The 19,859-nt window shown below is 44.9% G+C and overlaps 1 long non-coding RNA gene across 50 annotated transcripts; it reads right to left on the bottom strand.

Moving 5' to 3' along the window:
• Window positions 1–4,273: 4,273 nt before the first annotated feature.
• Window positions 4,274–19,153, bottom strand: LOC120704098. Of its 50 annotated transcripts, XR_005687442.1 has the most exons (12): window positions 18,359–19,072; window positions 18,136–18,304; window positions 17,969–18,054; window positions 17,679–17,833; window positions 17,218–17,275; window positions 11,527–11,607; window positions 11,145–11,252; window positions 5,739–5,859; window positions 5,337–5,467; window positions 5,148–5,244; window positions 4,922–5,035; window positions 4,274–4,770 (listed from the first exon to the last, which is right to left on the bottom strand). It is a non-coding gene; the product is annotated as an uncharacterized LOC120704098 (long non-coding RNA). The 50 variants fall into 50 exon arrangements; XR_005687414.1 differs by having other exon boundaries at window positions 4,278–5,035; window positions 11,527–11,759; window positions 18,136–19,076; XR_005687413.1 differs by having other exon boundaries at window positions 11,527–17,833; window positions 18,136–19,140.
• Window positions 19,154–19,859: the final 706 nt, after the last annotated feature.

Below are 19,859 nucleotides of genomic sequence, written 5' to 3'. Positions count from 1 at the left end.
CGGTCAAACCGATCCGGCCCGGTTCCGGTTTTAGCCGGTACCAAACCGTTCAAAATTCAAAATTTAAATTTGAATTAAAAAAATGAAAAATTCTCAAAAAATTCCTAAAATTCTTCAAGGTGCGACGAATCTAATGGTGTCAAATTTTCTCAAAAATTCGTTCATTTAATATAGTTTGCGGGGATTTGAAGTTAAACAAAAAAACGTGCATATAAAAGTATACAAATACAATATAAAAGTAGTACAAAAAAGGGTTGGAGGGTTCATTTAGGCTAAAATATGTTATACAAACATTTATTTAGTATACTTTGCGGGCATTTGAATTTAAACCAAAAAAGAAAAAAAATTGAATTTGGCCGGTTACCAGTCAAACCGGCCGGTAAACCGGTCAAACCGACCAGTAAGCCGGTCCCAACCGATTGCACAACGGCTTTTGAATTCAAATTTGATTTTGACCGGTTCCGACCGGTTTCCGGCCAAACCGGACCGGTATATCGGAACCGGACTCCACCGGTTTGACCGTACCGGTCGGTAAGTAAAACCCTGGTGGTGAGTGGTGAGTGAGCATGTGGCTGGCCTCGTTCTTTTTGTGGGGAAAAATAATGGTAGGCGGAGTTACCTCAAAAATAATAAAAAAGTAGGCTGCGTGGACAGGTGTGTTCTGGGCTGGGGTCGTCGTCGCTCTTGGGTTTGCAAGGAAGAGAGAATGTTTGATTCGAGTTATCTTGGCCACACAAACGCACCATTTACTTTGATATCGACCGTCCAAAGCTGATCCGACGAGCCACAACGTCGATTGACGGATACACAATATATCAATCGCTTGAAGAGGAGCAAATCCGTAAAGTATTAGAGCATCTCCAACAATAATCTCTATATTAGGTCTCTACTTTTTTTAAGTGGGACTCCTCCTACTTTTTGGGGCTCTAATTTCGGTGCTCAACTTCAACAACAGTCCTTATATCCCAGCCCTTACTCTCTTTGAGACCCACCCGTCAGGATTTTTTTACCCTCTATTTTCTTTCAAGCATCTCTCCGCCTCTCACGTCTCTCTCTCATCAGACACATCTGACCCTCCCAGACACATGTTTGTGCCTTGCGTCTCCAGGGTTTACACAACCGACCGGTCCGGTCAAACCGCCGACCTCCGGTAGCGGTTTACCAGACTGGTTTGATCGAAAATCGGTAGAAATCGGATGAATTCAAATCCAAATTCAAAAGCACATGTGTAATCGGTTCCGACCGGTATACCGATCGGTTTGACCGGTTTACCGGTTACCGGTGTTTTAACCAAAAAATCCGACGGTTTAAAAGTTGTTTTCGGGTTTGACCGGTTTACCGGCCGGTTTGACCGGTTTATTAGTCGCCATATGCGGTGGGCCTTAATGGGCTGACCCATTTTTTCTTTTTCTTTTTTGATTTAACTTTATATGCTCGCAAACTATACTAAATGGACGAATTTTTGATAAAATTTGACACCATTAGATTCGTCGCACCTTGAAGTATTTTAGGATTTTTTAGGATTTTTTCATTTTTTAATTCAAATTTGAATTTTGAATTTGGACCGGTTTGGTACCGGTCAAACCGGACGGTTCCCACCGGTTTGGTTAACCCTGTGCATCTCTTCTCTTCCTCGACGCATCTCTGCTCCTCTCTCTCTACTTCGCGTCTCTCTCTACTGGATCTCCAGACCAAATCCGGTGGAGGCCGGCCGGTAGCTTCATGTCCTGCTCGGACCACGCTCAGGGGAGGTCCTCCAGGCTCCATGGTGGAGCTGGACGGCGCTTGGAGGAGACGAGCATAGCTCCCTGCCGGAACTGGAAGGCGCACAGGGATGCAAGCATAGATCCATGGATGAGCTCGAGCGACCAGTAGAGTTCGGAGTGGCACACAGATCCAGACAACAGCCACTCCATTGGCCGGCGCGCCGACGGGGCGGCGCGTGGGGGGCGGGGCGAGGCTGGGCCGGCGCGTGGGGGCGGCGCGTGGCGGACGGGGCCGGCGCGTCGGCGGGGGGCGCGTGGGGTCGGCAAGTCGGCGCGTGCATAGGAGATGGGAGGCTGGATCGGAGCCTCCTATTCCCAGAGACTTGGCGCTAATTGGAGAGCCCGCTTAAATAAGAACTCATTTAGAAGGTTTGCTGGAGTTTATTTTTTTTCTAAACTTTCAAAATTTAGAGTAGAGGTCCAAATAAGGACCTGAGCTAGAGTTGCTCTTATGTTGCACATGGGGCCCGTTTAAAACCAGGGGATCAAGGCCCCTGTTCGTTTCCCTTTTTTTGGAACTCGCTTTTTTTGAGAATATGATTAGGAGATAAGCCAACCGTAGGTTGAATCAGTTATTTGGATAATCTGAGTGTTTGATAATTCTAATTATTTTGAATCGATTATTTGAGTTGAGTAGTAAAATGTTTGAAATACCCTTGAAGCTGATGATATCTCATTTTTTTCTGAATATCAGCAGGAGTCAATAATTCTTATATTTTTTATGTATCTTGACTAGATATTATATTACAATAATATTAAATATAATTCAAAGTTAATATTAAATATACTCTTTCTACTAATCTTTATCAAAGCATATTTCTTCTTTTCCTATTTTATTCCTACTCTATCATCCTATGTCTTCTTCAATCTTCACGCTCCATTGCTCCACCGCTCGCGGCTAACCCTTGGGGCCGACTGCCTCCGCCCCGCCTCAAGGCCCCGCACGCCGCCTCACCGCCTCCGCCTCGCCGTGGGGCTCCGGCACCGGCCGGCCACCACCGTCTCGGCTCAAGGTCCCGTGCAGGCAACAAGTGAGGGCGGGTGGCGACATAGCAGCAGCAGGTGAGGGCGGACAGTGCAAGACAGTGGCGGCAGCGTAGGATAGTGGCAACGGCACATGGGAGGAGGGTGCGATTCCAGGCGGCGGTGGCGTGATTTTGGCAGAGAGGAGGCATGCCGGCGGCAGCGTAGGATAGTGGCAGCGGCACACGGGAGGAGGGTGTGATTCCATGCGGCGGTGGCGCGATTTCGGCAGAGAGGAGGCATGTCGGAGCCCAAGCAGTAGAGGGGTGGTGGCACAGGGGTTAGGAGAGGAGGGGTAGTGGGGGAGGAGGAGGGGTATCGAGGAAAGAGGGGCAGCGAGGGAAAAAAATCGCTCGCTTCTTGTATCCGGGATTCCGAAGTAAACTGCGGTCCAGATAATCGAAAAATAAACGAGGTCTTTGGGTGGAATTGTGACACCTCGGGCTAGAGCTTAATAGGATTAATTGGATACTCATACCAACAAGTTACAACTTCTTTTTCGGAAGCCAATCTCCAAATAACTCCGAGGTTAAGCGTGCTTGACCCGGAGCAATTTGGGGATGGGTGACCAACCAGAAAGTTATTTCCGGATGCGCACGAGTGAGGACAAAGTGTGCAGAAAAGACATGTGTTGATCTGTGAGGGCAGTCTATGTCCTAGAAAACTGCCAGAGGTAAGCGGGCCCGGCCTCGGGGAGACGGGACGTTACAGAATGGTATCAGAGCCGACTCTTGCGATTTCACGGTCACGTACGGGCGTAAGTGCGCGGGCATGAGCACGGGCGCGTGGGGGCGCAGATGCCACCGGCATGTGGACTGGCGCGTGGCGGATCAGTGCGCGGACATCTGGGATGCGCCGCTGGCACTGGACGCACGGACGTGGCACAGAGATCGTTGGCACTGGACGCACGGATGTGGCACATGGGCCGTTGGCACTGGACGTACGGGACGTGGACAAGAGAGAACGTTCCTGGATTGGGATTGACTGACGGGGATGTCGGTCTCTTAAGGAGGTGAGTATGTGACACCCCGAGCCAGAGCTTAATAGGATTAATAAGATACTCATAACAACAAATTGCAACTTCTTTTCCGGAAGCCGTTCTTCAAAGAACTTCGAGGTTAATCGTGCTTGCCCCGGAGCAATTTGGGGATGGGTGACCGTCCAAAAAGTTATTCCCGGGTGCGCACGAGTGAGGAAAAAGTGTGCAGAAAAGACATGTGTTGGTCTGTAAGGGCAGCCTATGTCTTTAGAAAACTGGCAGAGGTAAACGAGCCCGGCTTCGGATAGGCGGGACGTTACATGAATTCTCGCTTATTTCCATCCAGAATCGACTTATAATCGGAAACAAGCAGGGCCCAAATGGCTCGGATCACTTGAGCAGTCTTTTTTCTGAAACAAAGATCACTTGAGCAGTCACTCGTTCGAGAATCAACGGCCAAAAGAATCTGGTTCGCAGTTTGGCTCCGAGTTACCAAGAGGGGCTGTATGAAATGTTTCACATAAATGAACAGCAACAAAACGATTTGAACATTTTGATCTCCCTGCTTGTAACAGAATCATATATGCATACAGATGAGTCGTTTGTATAGCAGTGCTCACTCGATAACCCTCTGCTCCTACTGAGGAGGCCATTCGTCTTCACATGGGAGATGATGACCACCACCTTTGGTTATATTATATCTGGTAGTTTGTTCCTCAGAGGTTGAGAAAGTTGTTGGAATGACGGCCACCAAGCAATAAACTAGATCATGTACAGTACCAGCACCAGTGCCACATTACATTCACTACACTTGTGCTAGAAACTGGTACTACTCGTGTACTAACTGCATCAATTTCTTTAGGCAGCCAGCTGTTGGAATGGCGGATTGGCGGGGAACCGTCCAGCTCGAGTGAACTTTGCATTGGCAGCTAAGTAACAAACGCAATGTTTAGCATCAAGGCCTCAACTGATCTGGAGTGCGATGTCTCTCCAACAAGCAGGCTGAAAGTCAGTGGCAAGTCGTAAGTCGTAACTGACGATCGTACAGCAACATTTCATAGTTCAGTGGGTAACCATCCTGCTGAAAGCGACACCTAAATAGTCGATCTGGGTTGAGGACATTGAGGAGGAAGCGAAATTGTGTGACTCGTACCCTTGAGTGGTTGGATTCGCGCTGACGGGCACTGAACGCCTTGCTCTGGCTGAAACAGAAGATATTGGCAATTCACTTACTCACCAGCAGCAAACTTTGACCTTCACTGCGTGCCTGAGATGGAGAAACAAGAAGAACCGATCAATACCGTGGAAACGGTGATAGCCAGTTTTAGTATCAGTTACCGAAAATTTTCAGAAGATTAATACATGGGCAAAGGGATTACCTCCAAAATTCAGTTCCACGTTCACCACGGCCGTTTAGCTGCTGCTTCTTGTTTATGGTTCCTCAAAAGCTGGCAGATTCATTTGGTAACCTGACGGCTAAATAAAGAAATTAAGCCATCAATGGAATTGAGTTTGCGGTAATGCATAACTGAACTGGTCCACAAGGGAACAAAGTAGGTCAGCGATACCTGATCTGTAGTAATTCATGTTTCTCTATCCCTCTAGGCTCTAGCAGTATTGCACATGTATCCTGTTGCGTCTACAATCAACCTCTTTGACATTGGGAATGCATAGCTAGCTTCATTGAATGTAGCAGTTCCTGAGACATTTGCAATACTGGAATGATCATTCTCTTAGCATGGAAATATGGTATTTTCTGCCAGATTATAAGCAACCTTTTTGCCTATTCAACAACAGGGTGGTCAGAAAAGAGGCAAACACTACTAGATATATATCCACTCAGATCTCTGATTTCATATATATACACTAATACAAAGCACGAGCAGCCATTATATTTGTTTTTTCATCCACCAATGCACATGGCCATGAACCATTAGCTATTCTGCATTTTATACTTCATCCAAACCTACCGAGTAGTTGCCTTCTGCTGTGTTTGCGTAGTTCCCCTTGGTTGCGTGCTATACCACGAGTAGTGGCCTTTATGTAATTCAGCCAAGCAAGTTTGTCTTGATTTGGCGTTGGTTGCTTCTGCTGGAATTGAGGAAAGATCCAGAATATCTCCATTAGAGCAAGGGTTCAACGTATATACAAGGGATATGGGCCACATGACCATATAGGCCAAATAGCTATCTTATCTATACTACTACATACATATACATATATACTTAACACCCCCCCCCCCCAAACTCAAGGTGGATGAGAAGAGATCAAATCTGACACATTGAGTTTGGATAAATGGAAATGATGCTGATCTTGAGTCTGGGCCTTGGTGAAGAAATCAGCCACTTGAACCTCAGAAGGAACATATTGAAGATCAATTGTTGATTGCTGACAATGAGATCTTGTAAAAGATGCATCAACACCAATATGTTTAGTTAACTCATGCTTCACTGGATTATTGGCAATTTGAATAGCACTAGTACTGTCACAACGAAGAGGAGTAGGATCTGAGCAAAGAACTCCAAAATCAGCCAACAACCAACGAAGCCAAACAATTTCTGCAGTGGTTGTAGCAAGAGCTCTAAGTTCTGCTTCTGCACTTGACCGTGAAACTGCAGTTTATTTCTTGGATTTCCAGGTAATGGGAGAAGTACCAAGAAAAATGCAATAGCCCGTAATAGAACGACGATCAGTAGTATCACTTGCCCAGGTAGCATCAGAATAAGCATGCAGCTTGGGCTGACTGGTTCTAGCATAATACAAGCATTTTGATGATGTCCCTATGAGATACCGCAAGACCCGAAGCAAGTGTGCATAATGGACAGAGGTGGGTGCACTTACAAACTGGCTAAGAATATGAATTGCATGTGCAATATCAGGTCGAGTGGCAGTAAGGTAGACAAGACTACCTACAAGATGACGATATCGAGAGGGATCCTGAAGAGGAACACCATCATTGGGTCGCAATTTAAGATGTAACTCCATGGGAGTTGCTGCTGTCCGAGTGTCAGTAAGACCAGAACGAAGTAGTAGATCCTAAATATACTTTTGCTGAGAGAGATAATAACCATCAGGCGTGGAAGTTATCTCAATGCCCAAAAAATAACTCAAAGGTCCCAAATCAGACATCATGAATTGCTCACGAAGACGATTTTTTAACAAAGGCAATATAGTCATGATCATCTCCAGTAATGAGCATATCATCCACATAAAGAAGCAGCAGTGTGCGACCACGAGCAGATATGTGAACGAATAAAGCAGGATCATGATCACTCGGAATGAAACCAGCTGTTGTAATAAATGAGCTAAAACGCTCAAACCAGGCTCTTGGTGCTTGTTTGAGACCATAAAGAGAACGACGAAGGCGGCAAACATATCCAGGAGGAACTTTCACATCTGGAGGTGGCTGCATATAGACCTCTTCATGTAAATCACCGTGAAGATAAGCATTTTTGACATCCATTTGAGATATGGTCCATGAGCGAATGGAAGCCACAGCAATAAGAGCTCGAATAGTGGTCATATGAGCAACCGGAGCAAAAGTTTCCTCATAGTCACGCCCATAAGACTGCTGAAAACCGCGAATTACTAGGCGAGCTTTGTATCTTTCAATAGAACCATCCGTCTTAGTTTTAATTTTGTACACCCATTTGCACGTTATAGGGACAGCATGTACAGGTAAGGGAACCACTTCCCAGGTACCAGTACGCCGCAAAGCTGCAAATTCCTCAGCCATAGCATCCTCCCAAACTGGAATACCAACTGCCTCCTGATAGGTAGATGGCTCACAAATAGCACCACAAAAACCAAACCGGTCAGGAGCAGAAATAGTAGAATGGTCTCTAAGATTATAACGAGGAGATGAAGAGGATGTAGCATCATTGGAAGTAGCATCTTCTGTGGTACTGGCAGGAATAGCTGGGGAAGTAGGTGGTATATGAGTACGTCGACTATAGTGAAGAGGAAAAGGAGTAATAGAAGGAGCTGGTGGAGGTGCAGATGGAGAAGGATTAGAAGAATTTAGGGGTGCAGATGGGGGAGAAGTATCAGCAGAGTCTGGAGGTGTATGAACAGGCACGATAGGCTCCGTGGATGGAACAGATGATGGCACAGGTGGTGGCACAGGTGATTCTATGAAGATAGGTGGCAAAGAAAGAAACGAGAGAGATTCAAGGGATGATGTTGATGGAAGAGTGGACGAGTAAAAATAGCGACGAGTCTCATCAAAAGTAACATCTCGAGAAAAACGGATACGACGAGCAGAAGGATCATAGCAATGATAACCCTTATGCTCAAGACTGTAGCCAAGAAAAACGCACTCAACCGATTGCGCAGTCAGCTTAGTGCGCTCATGAGGAGAAAGAAGAACATAACATGTGCATCCAAACACTCGAAGATGATCATAACTAGGAGGGGATCCATGCAAGACCTCTCCAGGACACTTGCCCTGAAGACGAGATGAAGGCTGTAGATTTATGAGATAAACAGCAGTGGATACAGCCTCAGCCCAGAAATGAACAGGTACAAAAGATGCAATCAATAGAGTACGGGCAGTTTCAATTATCTGACGATGTTTGCGCTCGGCAACACCATTTTGTGCATGAGCACCCAGACATGATAATTGAGCAAGAGTGCCTTCAGATGAAAGAAATTGACGAAAGGCAATGGATAAATATTCCCTCCCCCCTAGAATCAGAATGAAAAATGCGAATAGAAGACGAGAATTGGGTGTGAATCATACGAACAAAGGACTGATATATAGATAACAGTTGAGAACGATGCTTCACAAAGTAAATCCAGGTATACCGAGAGTAATCATCAACAAAGATAACATCGTATTTGTGACCACCTTTTGAAGTAAAAGGAGCAGGACCCCAGACATCAGAATGAACAAGATCAAAAGGATTATTAGTTCTAGAGGTACTAGTAGGATATGTCAATTGTATTTGTTTGCCCAGCTTACAACTAGTACAATGAAAAGAAGAGTCCATAGGCACATCACCAAGAACACCCTGTTTAATTAAGGTGGATAGATGCGAACCACATAAATGGCCTAAGCGATGATGCCACTGACGAAAGGGAACTGCAGCAAAAGCAAAAGATGAAGATAATGATGAAGATGTGGATAACGACGGTGGCAAATGTAGATGATCAAGGATGTAGAGGCCAAAGGAATTCTTATGGCGATGGCCAGTACCAAGAAGAGCTCCTGTGTGACGATCTTGAACAAAACAAGAGGTATCATTGAACCCAACAAAACAATTCATGTCGGTAAGCTGACCGACAGACATAAGATTCATAGAAAGTTGGGGTACAATGGAAACATTTGAAACGGTTAATTGGGAAGTAGCAAGATTGCCATGATGGGTAACTGTGCAGGTACTACCGTCAGCAGTTTGAATATGTTGACAATTAGTAACAGGTTGACATAAAACCAACTGAGATTTATCAGAGGTCATATGAAACGATGCTCCTGAGTCCAAGACCCAAGGTGGAGAAACACCTGAAGCGGAAGCTGACACAGGAGAGCCACTGGACATGTAGGTATTGATAATTGGTGAAGACGGGGGTGCTGTGGAAATAGGGTTAGGAGGCATAACTGAAAAGGAAGCAATAGGAGGAGCAACACCATTGCTGCATTGAGATACAGCTCGCTTGGCCCTGAATTCTCTCAAAAGATGGGGATATTTCTTAAAACAACGCTGGGCAGGGTGATTTCAGCGACCACAGTGATAACATTGAGCCCTTTTCTGTTGATATCCCTCTTTGAAGAAACCCCACATTTCACCGAGAATCCAGATAACAGCAAAATAGGCAAATAGCAATATATAGGAGCAGCGGAAGATGACCAGCCGTGAGAGCAATCGGAGAGGCAACTAGCACAAACGAGGACGAGGAAGGCCGCGCCGGCGGGATGGCAGCGACGACAAGCCGCGATGGCAGCCGGACGGCGACACGAGGATGGTTCCGCGACGGGCGGAGCTGAGGCGGCCGCGATGGCAGCCAGCAGATGAAGGAGGTGGGGACGGCCGGACGAGGATGAGCGGACAGCGGGCGACGACGGGCCGGCGCGAGGACGAGCCGGCGGAGACAGGCGCCGCGACGGGCGGTGCGAGGAGCCGGCGGGGACGGGCGCCGCGACGGGCGGCAGACAGGGCCGCGACGGCGGCCAATAGGGGCGGGAAGGGAGGGCTAGAGCAGGGCGAGCGTCGGCGACGGTGGGGAGGAGCCAACCTGCTCTAATTCCATGCTGGAACTGAGGAAAGATCCAGAATATCTCCATTAGAGCAACGATTCAACGTATATACAAGGGATATGGGCCACATGGACCACATGACCATATGCGCCAAATAGCTATCTTATCTATACTACTACATACATATACATATATACTTAACAGCTTCTAAACAATTTCCTTTTAATGAAGTAAGTTCTTAGTCCTATTTTCGGAAAGAAAGTAGGAGGAGCAAGAAGTAGATAAATCTGCCGAAAATTAGCTATAAGTCACTGCCATATGGAGGTGGTAAAATCATAAGTTGATGGACTTCTTCTGAATTTTGATACCAAAACGCCTACATCATTCCTAAAACAGCTCATGTATTCTACATTTTGTGCATATTAATTCAGGTTTTTCTAAGAAAGGAGAAAGGGCGGGCATACCATAGCAATTAGTAACCTATTTTATACTGCATTTGTATGTCTAAATTGAAACAGATTTCATGAATACCTTTTTGTATGGAAGGAGAAGGGACAGGAACATCATAGTAACGAGTCATTCATTTTGATTTTTGGGAAAAAAAACAAGCATCTGCTACAGTATGCTTGAAAACATGGCACACCAGTGAATATGGTCATTCTTGTGGCGAGATAGGCATTCAGCTGAAATAAATTCCAGAAGGTACTTCAAAGATGGCTTATGGCTAGCTCTTTTGCCCCACGAACTGTATCTAATCCGCTCACTCATAACAAATTTAGCTGTATTACTTTTCCAGCCCGGTAAAAAGGAATATCTTAAGTGTTTAACCACTTGTATTCTTGGGGGGAAATCCTAATCACTTAAAACAAAAGGGAACAAAACCACCTCACTGCTCAATTTTTTCAAATTTTGTCTTTCAAATTTTGTTCAGAGAGAGGATTAGAAAAACACTTGGGAAATTCACAACATGAACAACTCTGTTCGGTTAGAAAACTGTGGCAAATTTTTATTCTTGTATACTTGATAAAGCAAGTCATATTACTAAGTGCAAAGGCCAATCTCCCAAGTTCAAAATTTAAATGAAAATAATGCCTTTATAAAAACATCAACTGCAGCATTGTTGAGTTAAATCATTAAATCACAGTAAGTCTCAATATCACAGATAGTGGAAGAGAAAAACCTGCAACTTCAGAAAGGCACCTTTCTTTCTAATAATTCAATCTACAGATGGTAAAACCTTGTCAATGTAATCTGCAGGTGCCAGGTAGTACAACTTAGAAGAGTACCCCTGAAAGGACAATAGGACCTGAATGACTTTTATAGACAAACTTACTAATTCGCATAAACATGTGCACAAGTATGTAAGTACAAGCATATATGCCTGACCATTGTTCAATTTTTTTAAATAAAAAGAACATACAATTGTTTTGATATTCATAAGAAAGTAGGAAAATGTTCCTTCAATTTTTTTCTCCAAAATTTGATAGTGAAATGCGTTCTCACTTATTTAAACACAGAATTATATGAGAAAAATTGCAGAAAACAACCCCAGAATAAACTACCGATTTCAAAGTCCATGATGTAACCCTGCAATGTCCTAAGAAAATTGGCCACCATTTCAAGTGAAGCAAGAACAAGTCCACCTGCGGTTGAAGATTTGAAGTACAACCGAGTTGAACAGAAAACATCCAGTGAGGTGAAATTGCGACAATCCAGCTTCATTTTTAACAGAAGCCGCTTGCATGATTGATTCCAATTGTCAGAAACACACACAAAATTGATAAGAGACTGCACCCTGCAAATAGTTACTTCAATAATGTACATGAACAGAACAACTTTAGAGATCTCCAGAAAATGCAAGTGGAAAAGGACAATATTTCTACAGGAATGGCTAAACAGTTCGTGCATCTGATGGATGGAGGAATCAGTCCTAGTAAAGAAGCAAGTATATGACACTGTATAGATAAGCACAAAACATAATGTTATGGTGGGCCGCGTATATGAAAGGAGAAGGAACGTCCATGGCCGAAAGGAGATGCGCGGCGTGACGCGACGTCGCACTCGGGAACGCGCCATGGAGAGCACGCTCCTCGTCGGTTACAGAGTAGATCGTGTAGGCAGTTGTTAGCATGTGGGTTTATTTGATTTGTAAACGGAACTAAGTTGGAGATCAATCAGATCTTCTGTATTCTCGCTAGCGTACTTTCCCTGCTCGATGCTGGCGTCAGGACGGCGTCGAGGCAGCGCCGCCGCCGGGAGCCCTCGCCCTAGCTGCCCACATTCCATAGCTACAACCTACGCTGCAGCCATAGCCCTGACACTCTGGTATCAGATATGTCAAGCCCCTCATGCAACTCCGGCTCTGCCGCACCCGCCATCGCCACTCAACCGGCCGTGGTGAACCACTCACGGTCCTCGTCAGCTCCGCCAGCCACAAACTCGAAACCGTCCGACCTCCGCTGCCCCGGCCTCTGAGGGCAATTCCCCGTCTTGAACACACTCACCACCGCCATCTATGATCTCCAGAGGCAGATGAGTCAATTTGCGACCCGTCTAGCCATCATGGAAGGGCGGCCGTCATTGTTCCCCAGCGAGCCGTCCGTGTCCATGCTTGAGATCTTCCACACCGGTGCGCCTCAACCACCACCGTCATGCACACCGTTCGGCATGCTAGGATACGATGGAATTCCACCCCAGCAGCCATCTCCACCTGTCGTCATCCACACTGAAGCTCCAAACCGATCTGTACCAATAACCAAGATTCTGTTTCCCCCTCTCCATCCCAAATCCCAAACAGAGCAGAGCATGTGATATACTTAACAACTTATATGTTCCTAGGTCCCTAATTTGGATTTTGTTATTGATGGACTAACAATTCTATTTGGTAAATAATATAGCCGGTGATGAAATTTGAGCTACATGGATGTAGTGGTGTGAGCATGGATGAAGACTTGATTGGCAGAGGATGAGAAGTGAGTAGATAAAAAACCTAGATAACCATTCTATTAATAAAGGGCAACGTTCATTTATTTGAAGAATCTATTAGTTGCCACTTTGTTCAAACTAAAATTTCATGCACGAGGTATAACTTAGTTTGACAGAGAAGGATATATGAGTAAACTCTGAAAATGGTGACAAGATACAGATGAGTGGACTTTGTGATGCAGCTTAACTATCCATAATTGTGGTTAAACCGATGAAACGGACTTGAAAAAACCAAACCAGTTGATGTTTTTTTTCCTCGAAAAATTGAACGATGGTTAAACCACTAGTGGTGTCAGTTAAACTGGGTATGTGCTTAAACGTTCAACTCTGATAAGAATTAATGCAAAATTACCCGTTTGTTTTGAATGACAATCAAACAGGAGTTAAAAATGTTGTTAGACTGAGAAAACTCCATTGAGCAAGCAGTAAAACCCTTGTTTAGATGTTCCACAAAGAAAGATCAGCAACTTTCTCACTCTGTTCAACTGGCTGTGGCTGGTGCTGATTTGTTGTGAGAGAAAAATACTGCCGACTGGCTGGTGGCTAGTGGCTGATGTTGATTCGGTGTGAGAGAAAAACACTGCTGGCTGGTTGGCTGACAAGCAAGCAGAGTACCTTGAGACAAGTTTGATGTGACAAGTTATTATCTCTATAGACCCTTTTATAATCCACATTCATTTACTTCACTTATAAGGATTGTAATTTACCTCTAAAAGAATTTACATGCCTCATTCCTAGTGAAAAACTAATGTTGCGGTAGAGCAGATACCCTAGAAACCACTAGAGTACATTTTTTATATAAATTGTTTGGGTTTCAATATGGGTTGATCAACTTTGTTTCAGAAATCCTAATCTAAATCCTTGATGGCATGTGAGAGTTCAACAATATCTTTGCCTGATTAATCATGGGAGAGGTGAGACCCAACTTCGACCGGTTAAACACATCAACGCTAGGGGATTCTCATTGCGATCAAACCTAGAAATAATAATAGTGAAATTCTCCTCATATAATTGCTCAACCTAAGGCAATGATTCTGGCCCCTTTGAAGTGCATCTAGGCCGATAGATGTTAATGGTAAGTTTCGGTGATTAATGACAACCGTATGCGACTAACGTGTGTTTTGAAGGATAAATTAATGATTAATTTAGTCTCATATGAAATGTGAAAAGAGACCCCTCAATTCGGAACAACCATGCGTGCCAAGGACTCAATTTTAAAGATTAAGGACCTTTCTAGTCTCAAGTGTCACAAGGAGATGAAGGACACTTGATTTAGCTAGGGTTTATAGTTTTTAGTTCTTGACCGTACTATTAAGAAGGGTTCATGAGTTAGTAGCTTGATCGAAATTGAGTTGGCCTTAGAAATCTTGCACACTCACTCAAAAACAGCAAAAGATGGTCAATAGAAGCTAACACAACTCTTGGAAGAAGAAACAATCAAAGCCACATTCCAATCCAAGTCAATTCAGCTGAAAACATAGAAAAACAGTAGCACCGGTTGAACCGGTGCCCTAGCGTCGGAGCATCCGATGCTTGGCGGAAGGACCGATGCCCTGTCGGTCTATCTTCTCTGGATATAGGCAGGAACTAAGTCAAACTCTCTAGCACCGGTTGAACCGACGGTCAAAAGATAAGCACCAGTGTATTGGATGTACCTTGTTCCAGAGAGCATGTTTTGGTGGACTTCAACTTCTCTTCAGCACCGGTTGAACCGACGCCTCAGAATCAAAGCACCGGTGCATTAGACGTCATATGTTCCAGAGAGCTTGTTTGAGTTGATCAGTGAACCTCTTCAGCACCGGTTGAACCGATGCCCTACGGAGCATGCACCGGTGCAATGATACAAGCCTGGATACTGTGTCAGAACACCAACGGCTACAATTTGGACACAGAGAGACCGGTTGAACCGACGCCTCAAATCTGACACCCATCGGTTCTTCCGGTGCTCACGGTTTTTCTGCAGTGGACTTCCAACGGTTATGTAACTCTTTCCACTCTATATAAGGGCACCCCATGGCTCATTTCAGTTGCCTTTGACACTCTGAATACCTGAGGCCACCCTTGAGAAGAAGAGAAAGTGCTTTGAGCAAAAGAGAAAAGATCTAGTGAATTGTTTGTGCTTCAACCTTGAAGATTTCATCCTTTGCAAGTGTAGCAAGTGTGCTTGAGCTAGGGCCAACTGAGTGTAGGTCAAGTGAAGGCTTAGGAGCTTGTTACTCTTGGTGTTTGACGGCACCTAGCCGGTCTTGGTGATCGAGAGGTTCTTGGTGAGCTCTTGGAGTTTGTAGGAGCCCCAAGATAAAAAGATTGTACACGGTGTGAAGCTCGCCGTTCCGGAGATGGAGAAAGAGCATTCTTAGTGATCACTTGCTCCTTGGTGAAGCAAGGGAGCTATACCCTTGTGTGGGTGCTCCAACGTGGATTAGGAGGAAGCGTCAACTCCTCGATACCACGGGAAAAAATCCGGTTGTCTCGTGTCTCTTACTTTCATTTCAAGTAATTAAATCGTTTTGTTGCTACTCTTGCCTTTGATTGCTTGTAGTTTGACTAGGACAACTTGCATGGTAGTGTGACCTTTTGTTTAGGTCTTGATCTTGCTAGTGTGATATCTTTTAGGTAACATGATCATGATAGTGTGTTTACCTACCTAAGGACCTTGTGCTAGCATGCTCTAGTGACTAGGTTTCAAATTTATAGATTGAGCAATACTAGTCTAGGTTAAGGATTAGATAGAATTTTGAAAAAATCCCAATTCAACCCCCCTTCTTGGGCCACGATCCTTACACCCTTACTATAATTACTAGTCAACCTGAGGCAATGATCTAGTAATAGTCACCATTTTTTTGTCCAAACGCCCTCAACTATGAATTACTAGTCTTACCTATTTCTCACCTGAATTCCCCTTTCTGAAAATCTTTGTAGCTGGGGTTCCTTTGCCATGAACTACTCTATACAATTAGGATAAATACTTGAAAATAATTCAGTGCAAAGGAATGGACTTGCTAAATGGTTCATCCAATTCAACAGTCAGATTCATTTCAACAATACACAAGTCACTTCGAAGTAACATTATGTAATCAGTGTGATGTTTCTAGATTATTTATTAACTAGTAAAGCGAGTGCCATGAACCCCTCATATAAAGCTATTGCAACTCATATTTGCTCCATATCACTCACCATGGTATAGGGGCCATACTATATATATAAAAAAGTTTCAAGTTTCATCTGTTGGATCAGTATTCATTTTCCCAACTGTATATATATTTGGAGTGTAGTGCAGTTCAGTAAGTAAGCCAACAGAACAGCAAGAAAACCAAGATGAACAGGAGCTTTTTTCTTTTTGCAACCATAGAAAGTAAGTTTTAGACATATATTGCTGCTTGACATATGGTGGTATTGGTTCATCATATGGTGCTGGTTTAGTGGTTTGCAATGTTAGAAAACATGCATGCAGAGGAAGCAGCACAGTATGGTTGCATGACAGTTTTTTTCCTCCATATTTTTTTTTCTCAGAAGAAGGGAAGTCTGCCTTTCTTTAATTTGTTACTGAGTTTTTTAAAAAATAAACGGCCTGGCCTGAAACCAAAACTAGCATTCCACAGAAAAAACATGAAACTATAAATTAGCTTGCATGGTCTAACATTCAATTTTTAATCATGTAGCAGACCTAATCCAGCACATTTCAACCCCAAACAAACTGCAATGCACTTGAACTAAGATTCAACTGATATAATGGTTCATTCTCTCTGCATATACCACATGTATCCTCTCTCTTGAAGTGGAGAAAGGCAACAAAAAGGTGCTCCACTATCTAGGACAAAGATTAAGTTATTGCCACTTAACCTTGATTATATGCTCCAATTATCTTGATTTCTGAAGATGAGATTAATAGATATATAGCACCAGAAAACCGAATATTCTACAACCCACCTGATTTTAACTTAACAGCTACCCCAGATGATATTACTTCTAACGCAGCCAATCCATTTTGCACTCAACAAGGGATGCAGATAAAATGTCGGTTCATCTCATGAAATGGTCTTTGCATTCCAAGTTTCTTCCATCAAATCTACTCCTACCTAGTCGTTGGAGTAGCACATAAACTTTCAAATGAAAAGTCGTTGGAACATATCAAAACTACTTGAAAGATCCAAATATCAACAACATGTGCACAAAACGAGCAACAACTTTTTTTTAGAACCGCAAACGATACGTTTATTACGCTCAATTTGCTACTAGAAAGAAATGGTTTGTGCTGATGTGCATACCTTGGTCATAAGCAAAATATGCGAATTGTGTGGCCCGTTAATTCATGACGCCCAAATCCTGAAAGAAGGAAAGAAATAAAAGGGAAGAAAGCAGCAGCAGCAGCAGCGAATGGGTCAACAGAACATCCATGATGAAGGGCCACAAGATAATGAATGGTAAAGCAGGCCACGCTGAAGCCATGAAAACAATGAAACGAAAGAGCAGTGGCTCTTACCAAATACAAACATGTTCATCAGCTAGCAAGCCTGTAAAAATTAGCAGCTTCTTCTCTACTCTCCCTGCGTCTCTAAGAGACCGAGGTAGAGAGACGAGGACATGATGATACGAGAGTAGAGAGAGGAGATGAAAAATCAAGAAGGCCGATCGAGGAGGGGGGCAGCAGCAACCATATAGGGGTTATGTGTGCGTGACTTGTGTAGCTGACTAGTTGTGTGATTGTAGAGAGATACAAACAAGGTACCTTGAAGCAAACCAGATCTGGCAAAAGCAAGGTGAGTCCACTGCCTTTGCCAAATACGGATCATCACATGGTGCCCTCCATGCCCCATTTTTGAGCCAACAGGAGCTCCGATCCACAGCGGCACAGCCACCTGCATCGCCATGGCCGCAGGAGAACTCCAGGCCAAGAAGAGGGGGCCTCAGCAAGAAAGAGCAGAAAAAGCGAGTGGGTAGTGGCTACAGTGCCCATGGGAGAAGATGAGCTGCACGCCTGCACCACGAGAAAGGGAGAGGAAGAGAGAGATGATGCACCTGCAGTAGTCTTTGTTCTGTTAAATCCTCACAGTGCCGCAGTGTACTGTCAGCACCTCCCCGATTCAGCTCCCAAGGCAGCACGTCTGGAGAGTGGGGGAGAGGGAAATCCTCAAAAAATGAACTGCGAAACTACCAATCATTTTTCAGTGTACTGCAAAACCTACCGCAAACTCGCTCGCTCGCTCCCTCCCTGCGAGGCGTGGAAGCAAGCAAGTACTCTTTCAACTCCCCGGCCTCCATGCCGTGTATGGCCGGGCCATCAGTATCAGCAATTCAGCGGCAGCGGCAGCCTCCAATCCTCATCCTCTTCCTCGGTAGTAGCCCCGCGACAGCCTGACCGGAAGGGATCAGATCGAGAGCAAAAAAATATGAGAAATCTATGCGTACCTCTAGAAGATAATGAGGTGACATGTCCTTGCTGCCTGCAAAAGCCGCCGCCCTCGCGCAGCATGCGTGTCGTCCATCTCCGCGTGGTACGGTTCCCGATCCCCCCAATTCCAGTATTGGTGGTGGTGGCGGTGTCTGTCTCGCCTGCCTCGCTGCGCGTGGCGTGGCAGCCCAGATCAGAGCGAGCCGGCCGGCCGTCGCGGCCCGGTCAGGACGAGAGAGAGGCTGACAGAAAGAGGAGCGAGCACGCGGCGGAGACGGCATGCGCTCCATGCCGGCCGCGGCGCCGGGTGCTCGCTCTCTTCTGTCAATCTCTTCTGGGCCTTCTAATCTCACGCCTCTTTTCCCCTGTAATAATCACGGGATAATAGCGAGCACAAAAGGAACATGCATGGAGGAGCAATCGACAGGGAGACGAGTCGTCCGGCCGTTCTTCTCGGATCCGGTGAGCGGCGGCGGCCGCCGTACTTGGAGCAGGAGGAGCAAGAACGGATGGAGTGGAGGTGGGCGACGGCCTGGTGGATGGGACGGTGGCTTGTACTACTACTACCTGGGCTCGCTTAAGAAGCTAAGCTCCTGAGCCTGGGGGGAGTGAGCCCGCTAGCTCCGGGATTATTTTTAAGTACGCTGAGCTGAGACTGAGAGCGGCCGTCAGTGTCAGCACCAGCGGCAGCCGGAGCTTGAAGCAGTGCTAGCTAATGACAGCCTGCTAGCTAATCGAGCTGCCAGGGGATCAGTAGCACGCCCATCCATCCAATGATCCATGGATCCATCCCCCCGAGCACCCAGTGCTCCAAGGACGGCGGGGGGGGGGGGCATCGTCCTCTCGGCCCCGGGCCGATGACGTTTCGGCCGTTGGTTTGCCTGCCGCCGCTTGCGGTATCGATCTGTGGACTTGCTGCACGTCGGCCTCGGCCATGTTGGTCGGTCCGGGCAGCCACTCATGCCTATAGGTGGAAGAGGGGATTTTATAAAGTAACTTTCTTCGTTTCTGTCAAATCTCATCTTTGACTAAGCATAGCTTAGCTTTTGACGTATTAAATTGACTGAAATGAAAAATAATAATGGTAGATTTGACGCTAAAGTGATAGTGCTCCGGTCGCGGATATATAAGTGACGGTTTATATATATTTATCTTAACCTAAGTCAAATTACTCCAAAGTATAGTTACAAATTATATTTTATATAGATTAAAATTAATGTATGGAGATGATACAGGTAGGTTTGTAACTACATATAATTCCGTAACAATATATTCTTTTTCTGTTTTATAAATCATATTGTGTACCAAAAGTACTGGTCAAAATTGTGTTTTAGAAAAACCTTGTTGGTACCTCGTTTAATTTAATTTGTTTGGAAGTGAAGGGTGTAACATAAAATTATAAATATACTCTATTGTGCACTTTTTCTTTTTTCTAGCTAGCGCTTTGCGTATGGCCTATATGTTCAGATATCTTTTGACCACTACATTTTTCAAAATATTTTCTATTTCTAACTTTTT

This window comes from Panicum virgatum, chromosome 4K (genome assembly GCF_016808335.1).
Source record: "Panicum virgatum strain AP13 chromosome 4K, P.virgatum_v5, whole genome shotgun sequence".
Taxonomy (NCBI): domain Eukaryota; kingdom Viridiplantae; phylum Streptophyta; class Magnoliopsida; order Poales; family Poaceae; genus Panicum; species Panicum virgatum.
Note: the sequence above shows the minus strand (reverse complement) of the source record. Positions and strands in the feature narration are given on the sequence as shown.